Here is a 14,501-nt window from a genome sequence, read left to right as displayed (position 1 = left end):
AGAGCAGAGCTCCGTGCGGGTCACGTTGGGGCGTGGAAGGAGCGTCAGGACAGCTGATGCCTAGATGCTCCCCCCACTCCTGCTCCCCCGCTTCTCTTAGGTCGTCTGCCCCGCTCCTTCTGTCTCCCTCTTCGTTTTGGTTTCCTGCTTCTCCTCCTCGTGTACTGAAACTGCACTCGGGGCTCAGGCAGCTTGGCTGAGTGTTGTTCCCCCTGGGACGCTAACAACTTCCGCCGTCATCCCCTGCCGAGTTCTCTCCCTGGCGGTACTTTCTGAAGGAGCAGGGTTGCCGGACTCCTCCCTGTCGCGCTCTCCCCGCCTCTCTGCTGTGCTGGTGGGCACCCCTTCTCATCGGGAGGGAAGCACCCACCAGGGCCTGCTGAGAAGGTTGATTCCCTTCTTATTTTTAAGTTTACTTATTTATTTTGAGAGAGAGGGAGACACGGGGGGGGTGGGGAGGGAGAGAATCCCAAGCGGGCTCCGAGCTGTCAGCCCAGAGCCCAACGTGGGGCTCGAACCCACGATCCGTGAGATCGTGACCTGAGCCGAAACCAAGAGTCGGATGCTTAACCGACTGAGCCCCGCAGGCGCCACGAGAAGATTGTTTTTCTTTTGGGTTCAGGCCTCCAGGGGGTGCGGGGGCTTCCCTGAGGAGAAGCGGGCCCTGCCCCTGCTCCCCACAGGCCCTGCTGCTCGGCGGGACGCTGGAGGACGTGTGTTGTCGCCGTGCCTTGGACGTGCTGACCGTCGCTACCTCTGTGCCCTCGCTCCTCCTGGATTTGGGAGTTGGGAGCACACTGCTTTGTTTATCTACGGTGCCGCAGGAAGTTCATATCTAGACCTCGTCACCAGATACACACGTATCTTAGGAGGAAGTTTTCCTCCTACTGTATTTTGCTTGGGGATATTTAATCTCCAGATAGTAAGTACTGAAATTACCCTGACGGTCATATTTTACACACTTGTCTAAAGTCCGTATCACAGGAGGAGAAACACCATTATTTGGATGATTAACAAAAATAAAGTCCTGGATTTCAGAAATGGACCCCAACGTGCATTTCAAACGTACTTCTCTTCTCACTGTGTGTTTACCGATGTGGAGAGGGGAGAATGGTGTACCATCGTGCTACAGGGAGAGGAATAGACACCTTCAGAGAGCTTTCAGTTAATACAGTGTTTCAAATGTTAAGGCAAAAAAAAAAAAAAGCGCTCTTCTGTGAGAATGTGATAGAATTTACTTGATCAAACTTGGGGACCGCATTGCAGAGAGATGGTTTACTTGGTTAATAAAGTCAGTCCGTGGTTCGTGGGTTCCAGCCCCGCGTCGGGCTCTGTGCTGACGGCTCGGAGCCCGGAGTCTGCTTCGGATTCTGTGTCTCCCTCTCTCCCTGCCCCTGCCCCGCTCATGCTCTGTCTCTCTCTGTCTCTCAAAAATAAATAAACATTAAAAAAGAAAAGTCAATCCCAAATGTCCAGTCAGCAGAGGAAGCATATGTGGTCTGCGAGCTGTAGGACGTGACTGAAGGAAAAGGATCGGGTTCTAGCTCAGTTGACGGGACTGTAGAAGTCTTTGAGATTCCGAGGTACGCGTGTTGACCGTTCCCCCAGGAAAATGCCCTTGTGTTCAAGAAAGCACCATTCACGGACACGTAAGGGAGTTTCTGGGGTGCCTTGGAGCTCATTGACTTGGGGTTAGTGGACTCCAGCCTGGGAAACTACTCGAGGTTTCTGGAAAACTCTGGGAGCACTTCTCAGTCCAGATCACTTCCTTGTGACCTTTCTTCTGTTTTTTTTTTTTTTTTCCCTTCCCTTTTAAAAAAATTATTTGTTATACTTTATCTTCTTAAAACGGGAAAGCCGAATAAATTCCGGATTGTAATTTGACCTAGGATATTTCCTATCTCTGTTGGGACACATAATCAATCGTGCGTTTATTCCCAGAGCATTGAAGCAATTAGTTTAGCCGCAGATACCTCACGGTTGGACTCCTGCCGTTTATGCTCACCGCCGTGCGGAGGATGTCTGTCCGCCGCGGTAGCCGTGACCGTGATAGAGACGAAAGCGCAGTGGGACCCCCTGGGCCGTCCGCCCGTGGAAAACCGCCCAGGTCCCCCGGGCCTTCGGAGGACGGCCCGTCTTGCTTCCGTACGGCTGCCACCCCAACTACCACAGACCGTGCGCCGTAAACGGCAGAAGCGGACTCTCCCTGTTCTGGAAGCTGGGATCGGAAAGCGGGCTTTGGCAGGGCGGGCTCCTTCCGAGGACCAGAGGGAGGATCTCCGTCCCAGGCCCCTGTCCCGGCCTCTGACGCTTCGCTGGCCGTCTTGGTGTCCCTGGGCTTGTGGCACGGCCCCCCCGACGCCTGCTTCCGTTTTCACATGCTGTCCCCTTGCGGGGCCTTACTTGTGTAAGGACACCGGTCAGGCTGCATGTAGGGCCCGCGCGATTCCAGTGGGATCTCGTTTCGACCAGTACGTCTCCCCTGACCCTGTTTCCAAAGCAGGTCGCGCCCCGAGGTCCCGGGGGTTAGAGCTTGGGTGTAGGCATCTGGGGGGGATACAATTCAACCTGCACCAGCCCCTACGTGGTTGGGAATTGCCGGAATTTCATAGGCCTTCTGGTTGAGACGTGACCTAGAGTCTCAATCCCAGGTGCCAAGACAGCGAAAGCAGCATTCTGTCCCCGTCTCCAGCTGCGTTTCTTGCAGCACATCCCCGCAGGAGTCACTAGGCTGCTCTTGTAACATCTAACCGTCCTCTTCTTTCTTTTCTCCTCCCTCCCCTCCCCCTCTCTCTTACCCCTTTATCTTCTTCTGAGACCTCTACGTGTGGGCAAGCTGTAGAATCCGTTCTTTCAGCCAAAGTCACTGAAACAGCATTTCTCAACCTCAGCACCGCTGGCGCCTTGTGTGGGTGCAGCCCGTGCATGGGAGGATGTCGAACAGCGTCCCTGGCTGGTACCCGCGAGACGCCAGTGCCCGTCCCCCTGCCCCTCCTCCCGTCCTGCCTTGACAACACAGACTATCTCCAGCTACCGCCCGCCACATGTCTTCCTGGGGACGAGATCACCCCTGGCTGAGAACAGTGGTTTTAGACTTACCACGTGCCAGGCCAGGAAGCTGGGAATCCAAGGATCTGAGTGCGACAGACTCTCGTTCTCGGGTGACGCAGGTTACCGACTCTGGTCGCACGACACGGGTCGTGCCGGGGTGCCGGGAACGGTGCGGTGGGGTGAGGACAGAGTGGAGCAGCAAGGGAGTCCAGAGGCTGACGAAATCAGCTGCTTTTGCACACACGTCTTGGAGAAATGTGGCTTGGCATTCTTGATGGGTGGGATTAACAAGGAATGTTCTGTGATACTCTCCAGAGTTTTTTTTCACCTTTGGTTTAAATTGGCGTAAAGATACTTATCCGAAGGTTATATTGAAGAAGAGCTAACGATAGGCTCTGTGTTTTCATGTAAATGAGTTGGAGAATCCAGAGGTCTCACGTATTGATTGAAAAGGGACAAATCCATTCCTTTTCTTCGTGGATGAGATTTCATAACACGCCATCTCCCGTTTCTCCATGGTGCTGCGCCCTCCGTTTGAATGGGAATAAACATTTGCTTTCCATCTTTTGAAATCTTCTAAACATTATAATTGTTTTTATTATGAAAACAAACAGCTTGTGTGTCTAGTAAACTAATGATTGCCGTGCTGGTCTAGTTATTTAGTTCTTTTGCTGAGGAACAGCTTGGGGACAGCATAGATGCTTTTTCTGACATCAGCCTCACATCAGATCAGTGTTACTTTATTTTTTAGTGTAGTTACGTTAGAAAATATGTTGTCTTTCTGGGAGTCTTTTTATCTGATAGAATTGAATTCCATGATAACATTTAAATCATTTAAGTTTCTTACAGAATTTTGAAACACTACACAGTGCCGCTGAAAAGTGATGAAAAAAACTTCCTATGTGACCCGGGGAAACTAATGTTACTAAAATTAGTTCATAAAATTTTGTGTGCTAAGGAGAGGGATTTCCTGGGTTTAAATACAGAACTGACGTTCATGTGGTTGGTCTCTGATGACTTCATCTTGGTGATTATTGGCCTGATTTCAGTGATCAGTTGTCAACAGTGTTTGAGGGGAGTTAAGACCTTGGTATTCGTAAGGATTAAAAGCTCTTTCAGCACTGAAGTCAGAGGCGGCTTGACCGCACTTACCGCGAGAGGACCTACCGATGTGCGTTTTGATCTTCTCCTGGATGTGCGGCCCTCACAGCGTGGAGCCACAGGGACTGAAACGTGCAAGCGTCCTGTGGAGGGGAGGGCCTCAGCATGGCCTGAGCCTGCAGACTCAAAAGGCTGGGCCTTTTGTTGATGGGATCAAGACTTGTTGAACAGCAAGGTCAAGATTTGGAGAGTGAGGAGAAAGAAATAATCTTGTCAGAGTTGTAGTCTTGGCGGGTACTCCTTGATGTATGATGCCTCTTGGGTCTTTATTTATTTTTTTAACTGTTTTATGTTTTATTCATTTTTGAGAGCAAGAGAGACAGAGCACGAACAGAGGAGGGGCACAGAGAGAGAGGGAGACACAGAGTCCGAAGCAGGCTCCAGGCTCCGAGCTGTCAGCACAGAGCCCGAAGCGGGGCTCGAACTCACAGACCGCGAGATCGTGACCTGAGCCGAAGTCGGCCGCTTAACCGACAGAGCCCCCTCTTGGATCTTTAAAAAGGATCCTTTTGGAAGACGAAAACTGAGAGCTTTTATTTGTTATAGGAGTTTTTTTTTTTCTTTTAATTTTCTGCAAGAACAGTTGCTCACAATTTCTCCCTTGGTGGGGGATACGAGTCTATTTCTCTATTTTAAGAGACATTATGAAGACCATATTGTGTAGCAGTGGGAGGTGTATTTTTAGTATTTTTCCCCCAAATGCATATTTCTGTTTCAATTGTCGAAGACAAACTTGTCAACTTTTATTAGATTTCATTTTTAGCCACAGAAATACTGGGTATTTCTGAAGTAGAAACTCACTGACTTAAAAAATGCATCTCTTACCTCTCCAGCAGAATATGGCAAATAATGGTTATAATTTGGCAACTACTAGAAGACGGTGCCAAATTCTATGACTGTAGCTTCTTAGATTTTGCAGGCAGAGGTAGTTTTCTGGTGAACAAAATACCCGAGTTCTGTGAGTTTTGACAATCTGCCATAATTTTAGTGATCTCACTTTACAGTTAAAGGGCAGGTGTCATAATTCCTCCCCAAGTTTTCTTTCTTTCTTTTCATGTTTATTTATTTATTTTTTGAGAGAGAGGACGCACACAGAATACGAGTGGGGAAAGGGCAGACGCAGAATCTGAAGCTGACTCCAGGCTCCAAGCTGTCAGCACAGAGCCCAGCGCAGGGCTCGAACCCACGAACCGTGAGATCATGACCTGAGCCGACGTCGGATGCCTAACTGACTGAGCCCCGCCGGGCGCCCCTCTTTTCTTCTTTTTCTTTTAAGTTCATGTATTTTCTTTTATAATCGCTATACCCCACATGGGGCTGGAACTCACAACCCTGAGATCAGGAGTCGTGTGCTCTTGTGACTGAGCCAGCCAGGCGCACCGCTCGAAGATTGATTTCTAAAACACCTGAAACGCTTTAACCTGCTATGCCAGGAAAAAAAGCCATACTCCTGTCACAGTAATAAACTTCTGCTTTTGTCATCATTTCTGTTTTCCGGAGCTTTCCGATTCTTCTCTCCAGATTCTAAAGTCTTACGTGATTTAACCAAGTCTTATTTTGAACCATATGCTTCTTTGTATAAAAAAGTTAGCTTGCTGAATTTTCAAAATAGGAATTGTCAAAAGACGCACACGTTCATTCATTCGGCAGATAATGTGTCAGGTATTTATTATATGCCAGGCACGATTGTAGGCTGGGAGTGAAGTAGTGAAGAAAATAAAACTGGTGTGTTGGCTGTATATACTCAAAGAAAGATAAAACAGAGAGGAGACTTTCTGTGCATTTGTTTGTTTTTTTTGGGGGGGGGGGTGGTGGAATAATTGGCAGTTTTACAAAGGGCAGCCAGGGAGCCATCCATGAGAAAATGACAGTGGAGTGGGTTGAGATGTGAAGGAGTTGGGGGAGTGGGTCATTTGGACAACTGGGCCAAGAGCTTCCCAGGCAAGGACACCCATGTGCAAATGCCCTGAGGCAGCACTCCTGGCATGGCTAAGGTGACCGGACTGAGGTGAGCAAGAGGGAAAATAGGGATGGGAGGGCCGTGGAGGTTGTTTGGGGGACTGGCCATGACTCTGATGATGTGGAAGCCACTTGAGCTGTGGGGTGATACGGTCTGACTTAAATTTTCACAGGATCACTCCGTTGCAGTGTAGAGAATACAGTGATGGAGGGCCAGGGAACCATTTAGGAGTCAGCAAACTACCGAAAGGTGCAGGTGAGCGAGGAGGCGGCTAGAGCCTGGCGAGCAGGAGTAAAGGTGTTGAGTGGTTGGATTCTGGATCGGGTCCCAGCTGGACCTAGTGAGCGAGAGACAGGGTCAAGGATGACCCGAGAGGTTTTGCCCTGAGCAGCTGGGAGACTGGAGTTGTTACTTACAGAGATGACAGAGACTGTTAAGGAGAAGGTTTTGCAGAAGTTTTATTTTGGAAATGCATGGATTCGGCCATTTTAGGTAGAGTGGCATACTGTAAGAGTGTATTATCGATGTATTTATTTGTGAGATATGCTGCCCTAGCTTTTATAGTGGGTGTCAGTCTCAGATGCGGAAGTCTTCTCTTTCTCTTTTTCACAATTGTTCTGGTTATTTTAGGTCTTCTGAATCCAGACATGTTTTTGGATCAGCTTATCAGTTTCTTACAAAAAGCTATAGATCAGTCTGGAGGGGACAGACATCCTGATGATACTGAGTTCTCTAGTCCATGTACATGGTATATCCATGTACGTGTTCTTTACTTTGTGGTTGCAGTGTTCTTAGTTTTCAGAGGGTAGATCTCAAACCTATTTTGTGAGTTATTTCTATGTATTTTATTCTTTCTGATGCTATTGCTTATGTTCATTTTTGCTTATTCCTAATGTTTAACAAACTAATTGATTTTTCAATGTGAATTCTATCCCGTGACCTCAGTATGCTTATTTTCGTAATTTTTTGTAGACTCTTTAAGATTTTTATGTATGTTGCTTGCAGGTATATGCCACTTTACTTCTTTGTTAATCTATATGCTTTTACTTCCTTTCGCTTTTTTTCTGGCTTTATTACCCTAGCTGGAACCATTAGTACAGTGCTGAATGGAAATGGCGAGAGCTGACAGGCTGACCGCTTTGCCTTGTTCCTTGTCTGAAGAAAGCTTTTGACCATGAACTATGATGTTTGCTGTACATTTTCATGCATGCCTTTTATCTGGTCAAGAACACTCCTTTCTGTTTTTACTTTGCTGGGAGTCTATATCACGAATATAATCGATTTTGTCAAAGAATTCTGTATCCATTTACATGATGATACGGTTTTTGTCCTTTATTCTATTAACTTGACGTGTCGTGTTAATTGATTTTTGGATGTGAAACAAAACTCAAATTTCTGGGAGAAAACCTTCTCGATGGTGGTGCATATTCCTTATTCTGTGCTGTTAGATTTAATTTTCTAATATTTTGTTAAGGATTTTTGTTCTGTGTTCATGAGGCATATTGGTCGTTGATATCAGGGCAACATGCCTCATGAGTTTGGGTCATCTCCCTTCTCGACTTTGTGTGGGATTGCTATTATTTTCTTAAATATTTGAGGTAATTAACTAGTGAAACCATATGCTTTTTTTTTTTTAAGTGAGATAGGCACAGTTATTCAATAAGCCTTTGTTTTTAAGTTTGTTTATTTTGAGAGGGAGACAGGGAATCCCAGGCTGGCTTTGCACCATCAGTGCGGAGCCTGATGCGGGGCTCAAACCCATGAAACTTTGAGATCGTGACCTGAGCTGAAACCAAGAGCCAGATGCTTAACCCGCTGAGCCACCCAGGCATCCCCAAACCATATGCTTTTTTTAAAAAGCCGATTCTCAGTATATTGCTGACTGTCTAACCTTTTATGGGTTTATCCCCTCCTTGGGTTGTTCACCTGTTTGCCTGCTAACGGAGCCTTTGACATTAGTATCTTGTAACCACGTACTCCCACTCAAATAGGTGTTTAGTACCCCTTTAAACTGAAACTTACGATATCTGCCCATGTTTTGCATTTACTGATGTTTTAAAATTTAAGCAAATTTAAAATACCTTTTTTTGAGAATATATCACCAAGTGAAATAATTTAAGATATTTAGATGAGAATCCCCGCTGCTGTGGACTGAACTGTGTTCCCCTCAAATTCATATGTTGAAGCCTTAACCTCCAATGTGACTGTATTTGGAGTAAGGAAATAATTAAGACTGAATGATGTCATAAGAGTGAGACCGTAATCCCGTAGGATTACTGTTCTTCCTAAGAAGAGGCCCCAGAGGACAAGCGCTCTCTCCACCATAACATTCCAAGCTGACTAAGACAATCTGCTTTATGCGATTCCCTTTGGAACGTACAGTCTTCTGCCCATGCCCTTCAGAGAATATGGATTGGATGCTTGCTTTGGTGTGCTGGGAGTGTTATAGCGAGTTTAATGAATACTTGTTTTCACAAACTGTAGCCTTTCAGGAATATTTCACTACCAGTTGGTGCCTCCCATCATAATCACGCACATGCTCCTTCAGAACTTCTGTGCTTATCTGCTTCTGCCTTTTACCGCTCATATGAGATAGGCAAGATGGAGAGGTTCTCTTCTGAGTTTGTATGTTTATTAATGAAAACAATGTCAGGGCGCCTGGGTGGCTCAGTTTGTTGAGCGTCTGACTTCAGCTCAGGTCGTGATGTCACAGTTTGTGGGTTCGAGCCCCACACAGGCTCTGTGCTGACAGCTCAGAGCCTGGAGCCTACTTTAGATTCTGTGTCTCCCTCTCCTCCCCCCACCCCCCACCCCGCCCCGCTCACACTCTGTCTCTGTCTCAAAAATAAATAAACATTAAAAAAAAGAAAAAAATGTCTACATCTTTGACAACTGCTGGTAGTTCCACTTTTTGTTAAATTGGTTATAGGTAACATAGTTTGGGAACTGCATGAAACATTCCTGTTTACTGGGGTGCCTAGATGGCTCAGTCGGTTAAGCGTCTGACTTTGGCTCAGGTCATGATCTCGCGGTTCGTGGGTTCGAGCCCCGCGTCGGGCTCTGCGCTGACAGCTCAGAGCCCGGCGCCTGCTTCAGATTCTGTGTCTCCCTCTCTCTCTACCCCTCCCACGCTCACGCTCTGTCTCTCTGTCTCCCTCAAAAAAATAAATAAACTTTAAAAAAATTCCTCTTAAACTGGAATAGTCATAAAAATAATCCAACTTTCAGAAGCATATTGGTGATCTATTTTTTGCAAAACAAATCACTACAAACTCAGTGGCTGAAAACAGTGCCCGTTTATTAGCTCGCGGTTCTGTGGACTAGCAGTCTGGAGCCGTGTGGCCTGTTCTGTGTTGTTTCGTTGGCTCACGTTATCGCAAGACTAACATTAAGGTGTCTGCCGTACTGAATTCTCAGCTCGAGGCTCTCGGGAAAGCTCTGCTCCCAAACTCATTCTTGCCATTGACCGCATTCAGTTCCTTGTGATTATGGGACCGAGGTCCCCATCCCCTCGCCGGCCGTCCGTGTGGGGCCTCCCCCGGCACCCGGAGCCTGTCTGCTGTCCTCGACACGTGGCTTCTCATCTTCGAGGCAGCCGAGGCGCCTTGGGCCCTCCTTGTGCTTCCGGCCCGCCTTTCCTCTTCTGCCACCAGCACCAGCGGGAGAAAATCTTGGCTCCTAAAAGGGCTCGTGGGCTCAGGTCAGACCCAGCTGGGTCATCTCCTTATTTTAATGCCAGGCTCTGCTGTAACACACCCTGATGATGAGAGTAGAACCCGTCAGATTCACAGCCGTGCGTATTACACGGGGCGTGGGCCCCGAATATTAGGGTACTGCTGGTCACCGAAGGCCTTTCTGTAGGTGACGGTCTTGATTCTGGATGATTTGAATAAAGAGGGATGGATCCCAAGGCTGACTCTACAGTCCAACTGAAAAAAAGTGTATACATGCCTTGAATGTCTAGAATGGCATAAGTTTTATAATTATTTAAAAATTTTAATTCCAGCATAGTTGATATACAGTGTCCTATTCGTTTCAGCGGTTCTGCACATTACTCAGGGCTCGTCATAAGTGTGCTCGTTAATCCCCATCACCTAGTTCACCCATCCCCCCACCCACCTCCCCACTCGTAGCCGTCAGCTCGTTCTCTGTGGTGAAGAGTCTGTTTCTTGGCTTGTCTCTCTCTCTCTCTCTCTCTCTCTCTCTTTTTTTTGTCTTTGTGCATTCGTTTTGTTTCTTAAATTACACTCGAGTGAAGTTGTATGGTATTTGCCTTTCTCTGACTTATTTCAGTTAGCATTATACTCCCTAGCTCCATTCATGGTGTTGTGAATGGTAAGATTTCATTGTTGGTTTTTTTTTTGGCTGAGTAATATTCCATTGTATATGTGTGTGTGTATAAACCGCATCTTCTTTATCCATTCATCTGTTGATGGACACTTGGGCTACTTCCAGAATTTGGCTATTGCAAATAAGGCTGCAATAATTAGAGGGGTGCATCTATCTTTTCAAGTGAGTCTTTTCATATTCTTTGAGTAAATACCCAGTAGTGGAATTACTGGGTTATATGGTAATTCTGTTTCCAACTGTTTGTGAGGAACCTCCTCCATACTGTTTTCTAAGTGGCTGCACCAGTTTGCATTCCCACTAACAACAGTACGTGAGGATTCCTTTTGCTCTCCATATTTGCCATCGCTCACTGTTCCCTGTGTTCTTGATTTGAGTCTTCCTAACAGGTGTGAAGTGATATCTCATTATGGTTTAAAAAAATTAAAAAGAATTTTTTCTTAAATGTTTATTTATTTTTGAGAGAGATGGAGACAGAACGCGAGTGGGTTAGGGGCAGAGAGAGAGGGAGACACAGAATCGGAAGCAGGCTCCGGGCTCTGAGCTGTCAGCACAGAGCCCGACGCGGGGCTCGAACTCATGGACCGCGAGATCATGACCTGAGCCGAAGTGGGGCGCTCAATCGACTGAGCCACCCAGGTGCCCCTCTTTTCTTCCCTGATTTTAAAAACTAGGTCAGAGATGCAGATTAACATTTTCTTTGGCTCTGTAGGTTGTAATGCAGTATTCCTGGGAAATCTGATTCATTTGTAAATCTGTTGTCAATGTGGAGGACTTCTAGTATATACCGCGTAGCCCCTCCTTTCTTCTGAGCTGCAGATGTGTATTTCCTACTGCTTGCTAGACATCACCATATAGATGATCTTGTGGGCCACTGCAGTTTGGCACATCTCAAACCAAAACCGCTTTCTTTTCCGTGAATCGTCTGTTACCTCCTGTGTTTCAAGTCACCGTCAGTTACCTAAGCTGGAAATGGTGGAGTCACCTTTGGTGTTTCCTACCCCTTCGTTGTCTTTTTAAATTTGTCACTAGCTCTTGTTGGCTAGCCTTACCTAGTATTAAAGAGAATTTTAAGACTCCGTAAGCTTAAGGATATCGTTTGCTTATTGTATCTGAACCACATAGGTACGTCTCGTTCTTAGTACGCATTCAGTAAACGTTTGCTGAATCTCAGTGTTTAGAAGGACTGGTGTCGGACACGTTTTGTATTCGGTCGATGTACTTTATCAGCCTTGCAGCATGGTTATCTGACTGCTCTTCCGACTTTTTCTTATGTTCCCTGATTTCATCCTAAAACACAGTATAATACTTGACACAGTAAGACTTCAATAATATTTTTAAATCAATTACGTTGCAGAAGTGTAAATACTGATAATATACTGTCACAGAGGAAGTTCAGAAAAATACAATTTCTGGATCAATTTATAATACAAAACCTTAAGAAGGTATGTTTTCTAGTAAAGAAAGAAAAACGACTTTCAGTCCTTTTGACGAGATGTCTGTATTCTTTCATTTTCTTTGCTTCAAATTTGTATATGAATACATGACTTTTAAAATTCCTTTTGGCAAGTAAAATTAGGAATTGTTTATAGAAATCCCTAACATATGGAATTTGTGTACTTTCACTTTTAGGGTATACTTCTTTTAAACAAAGATGCTGATGTGAATACTAAAAGAACATAATCACCGGGGCATTAAATGGGCCTGAGAAATGACTGTTGTTATTCTGACTGTCTTCTCTAAGTCCTGGTTGTAAAACAGCGAACACTGTGCTTATTGATTCAAAGTCTGTCTGTGTATGTCTTGCAGCATCTTTTTTTTTTTTGTTGTTGTATGTTTCTCTTTTCTCCACTTTTCTGTTCTATTTCAGCACATTAAATTGCATCACATGAAACCGATTTTCTTTCCTTTATAAAGTCCTTTTAAAAAGCTTTCTTCAAACACTGTATACTACTGTAAGGTTTATTTCCATGGCAGTGCCTATCATTAATTTTTTTTGTAACATTTTAGCAAACACTTCACCAAAGATCTCAGTATCTAGTAGTAGGTTTAAAATTTTTCTTGTTATTAGTTTAAGTGTGTTGGTCGGCAGCTGAGACGATGGTCCACGGATTCGTTGCGTGTTTTGTGGCCGAGGTGCCGAGTGTGTTTATTCAGCATTCGGCTTTTCTGTGTGCAGTGGCTGTTGTCCAACATTGGAGGAACCACTTTCGCTTTCGGGGACAGAGTTTGATCTCCGTCCATTGGTTAATGTTACCATACGGATCATGTTAATAACATTGACTCGACCTGCTGCTTTTCAAAGTCGATGGCTGCTCGGTCCTTGCGCCTTTCATCCAGATCAACCATCCCAACGCTCGAACTGTTTCCCCGGTGTCACCACCATCCAAAAAAGGGGGTTTTGTCCATCCCAGCTGTCTTCAGGGCCCAAACCTTGAACTTTCTTGGGTTGCTTCTGTCTTTATCTCTAGCCTGTTTGCTCCTTTCCTGTTGTCACCCATCTTCTGATTCACCGATTACCTCCTTCAAGACAGCCCTCAGGTTTACTTATGGATTTGCCCTCAGCTAACCTCACCCTCTGCACTCTGTGCAGCGTCATTATATCCATGCCCTTGAACTCCATGATCCTCTGGCTCTTTCCAGTAGTTAATTGACTTAATCCAGTCTTTGGCACCTATGCTTGTGTGGTCCTGCCTGGGAGCTCTTGAATTTAGACCTGCCTGGGTTCCTGTGCGGTGAGCGGTCAGGTATACGTTCTTGTTCATGTGGCGGTTAGCTGGGCAGTCCCCGGGTTTCATAATTGTCAGTTTAAACAGTCATGGGTATATCTAAAGTGTTACTATTTCTGAAAAACACCTAGATGAAATATGCGCCAAATATAGGTAAATACGGGTTTTGTGAGGTCAAATTACATTTGGATTTCGGTCAAAAACTTAAATTCTAGGATTTCTTACTGGTTTGGATGGATGTCATTAAATATAATTCCCTAACCACTTCGGATGTGTGCACATCTTTGCATGTATTCCTACAGATATCCCTATATCCCTACTCCCTATGGAGTAGGTCCCATGATTGGGCCCATCTTTTGTTTGTGGGGACGAGGAGTCTTAGAGGGTTAAGTGACTTTCTTCGTGCACATAGCCCATATTTGAGCTTGGGTCTGGTAGCTCAGAACCTGGGGAGCGAGGGTGTGCTGCCTCCCGCCAGGTTACTTTGGATTTATAACTGAACTTGACATAAAGAGGTGAGTCTTAAACCCTTTGTACTGCATAACCTGTGCCTGAATATCTGCCTCTGTTTTTAGACTTTCCTTTGGAAATGTAGTTTTATGAGTCATGAAAAGGGTGAATTTTGGTGTACTTCAGCTAATTCTTTTAATTTTAGTTGAAAAATTGTTGTTTTCATCCTTATCACTTTGAGCAGCTTAGGTTTTTATGTGCCTTTCTCAGTTAAAGAAACTTGCATTGATGTTCTCAGCCAAGGGGAAACACATACTTAATTTTATTTTGGCTTAGAAATACTGCAGTGTGGGATTTGCCCTCGCAAATCAGGATCGTTAGAAACAGTGTCTCCTCTGCAACCAAAGCACCCTGCAGCTGTTAATTCACTTGGAATAAATAGTCATTTATGTGGGTCAGAATCCTGGCAGTATATTCAATCAAGGTTCATTCAATGACTGCTTTAGGTCGTAGGCGAATCATCTTTCTGTAGGAATGTACTTGGGTAGGAAGAGATTATTTAGGTGAGGTGGATAGAAGGCAGGGATAATTATTAGAAGGCATTAAATTTTTTCAACTTTATTGAGATATGATTGTCTTCTGTATAGTTGTGAAGTAAGTGCACAACTTGATGATTCCGTACATGTATATACTGAGAAATGATTACCACGAGAAGGTCAGTTAACATCACCACCCCCCGCGTTTTTTGTGTGTGGCGATAACTTTTAGGACCTACTCTCTTAACAACTGTCAGATGTATAGTA

General features: G+C 45.3%; 1 protein-coding gene across 3 annotated transcripts in view; it reads left to right on the top strand.

The window, feature by feature from the left end:
- PDE10A (phosphodiesterase 10A) overlaps positions 1-14,501 on the top strand; it is a 339,438-nt gene that overhangs the window by 136,019 nt on the left and 188,918 nt on the right. The gene's annotated exons all lie outside the window — the stretch shown is intronic.

Source organism: Panthera leo, chromosome B2 (assembly GCF_018350215.1).
Source record: "Panthera leo isolate Ple1 chromosome B2, P.leo_Ple1_pat1.1, whole genome shotgun sequence".
NCBI classification, from domain to species: Eukaryota; Metazoa; Chordata; class Mammalia; order Carnivora; family Felidae; genus Panthera; species Panthera leo.
Note: the sequence above shows the minus strand (reverse complement) of the source record. Positions and strands in the feature narration are given on the sequence as shown.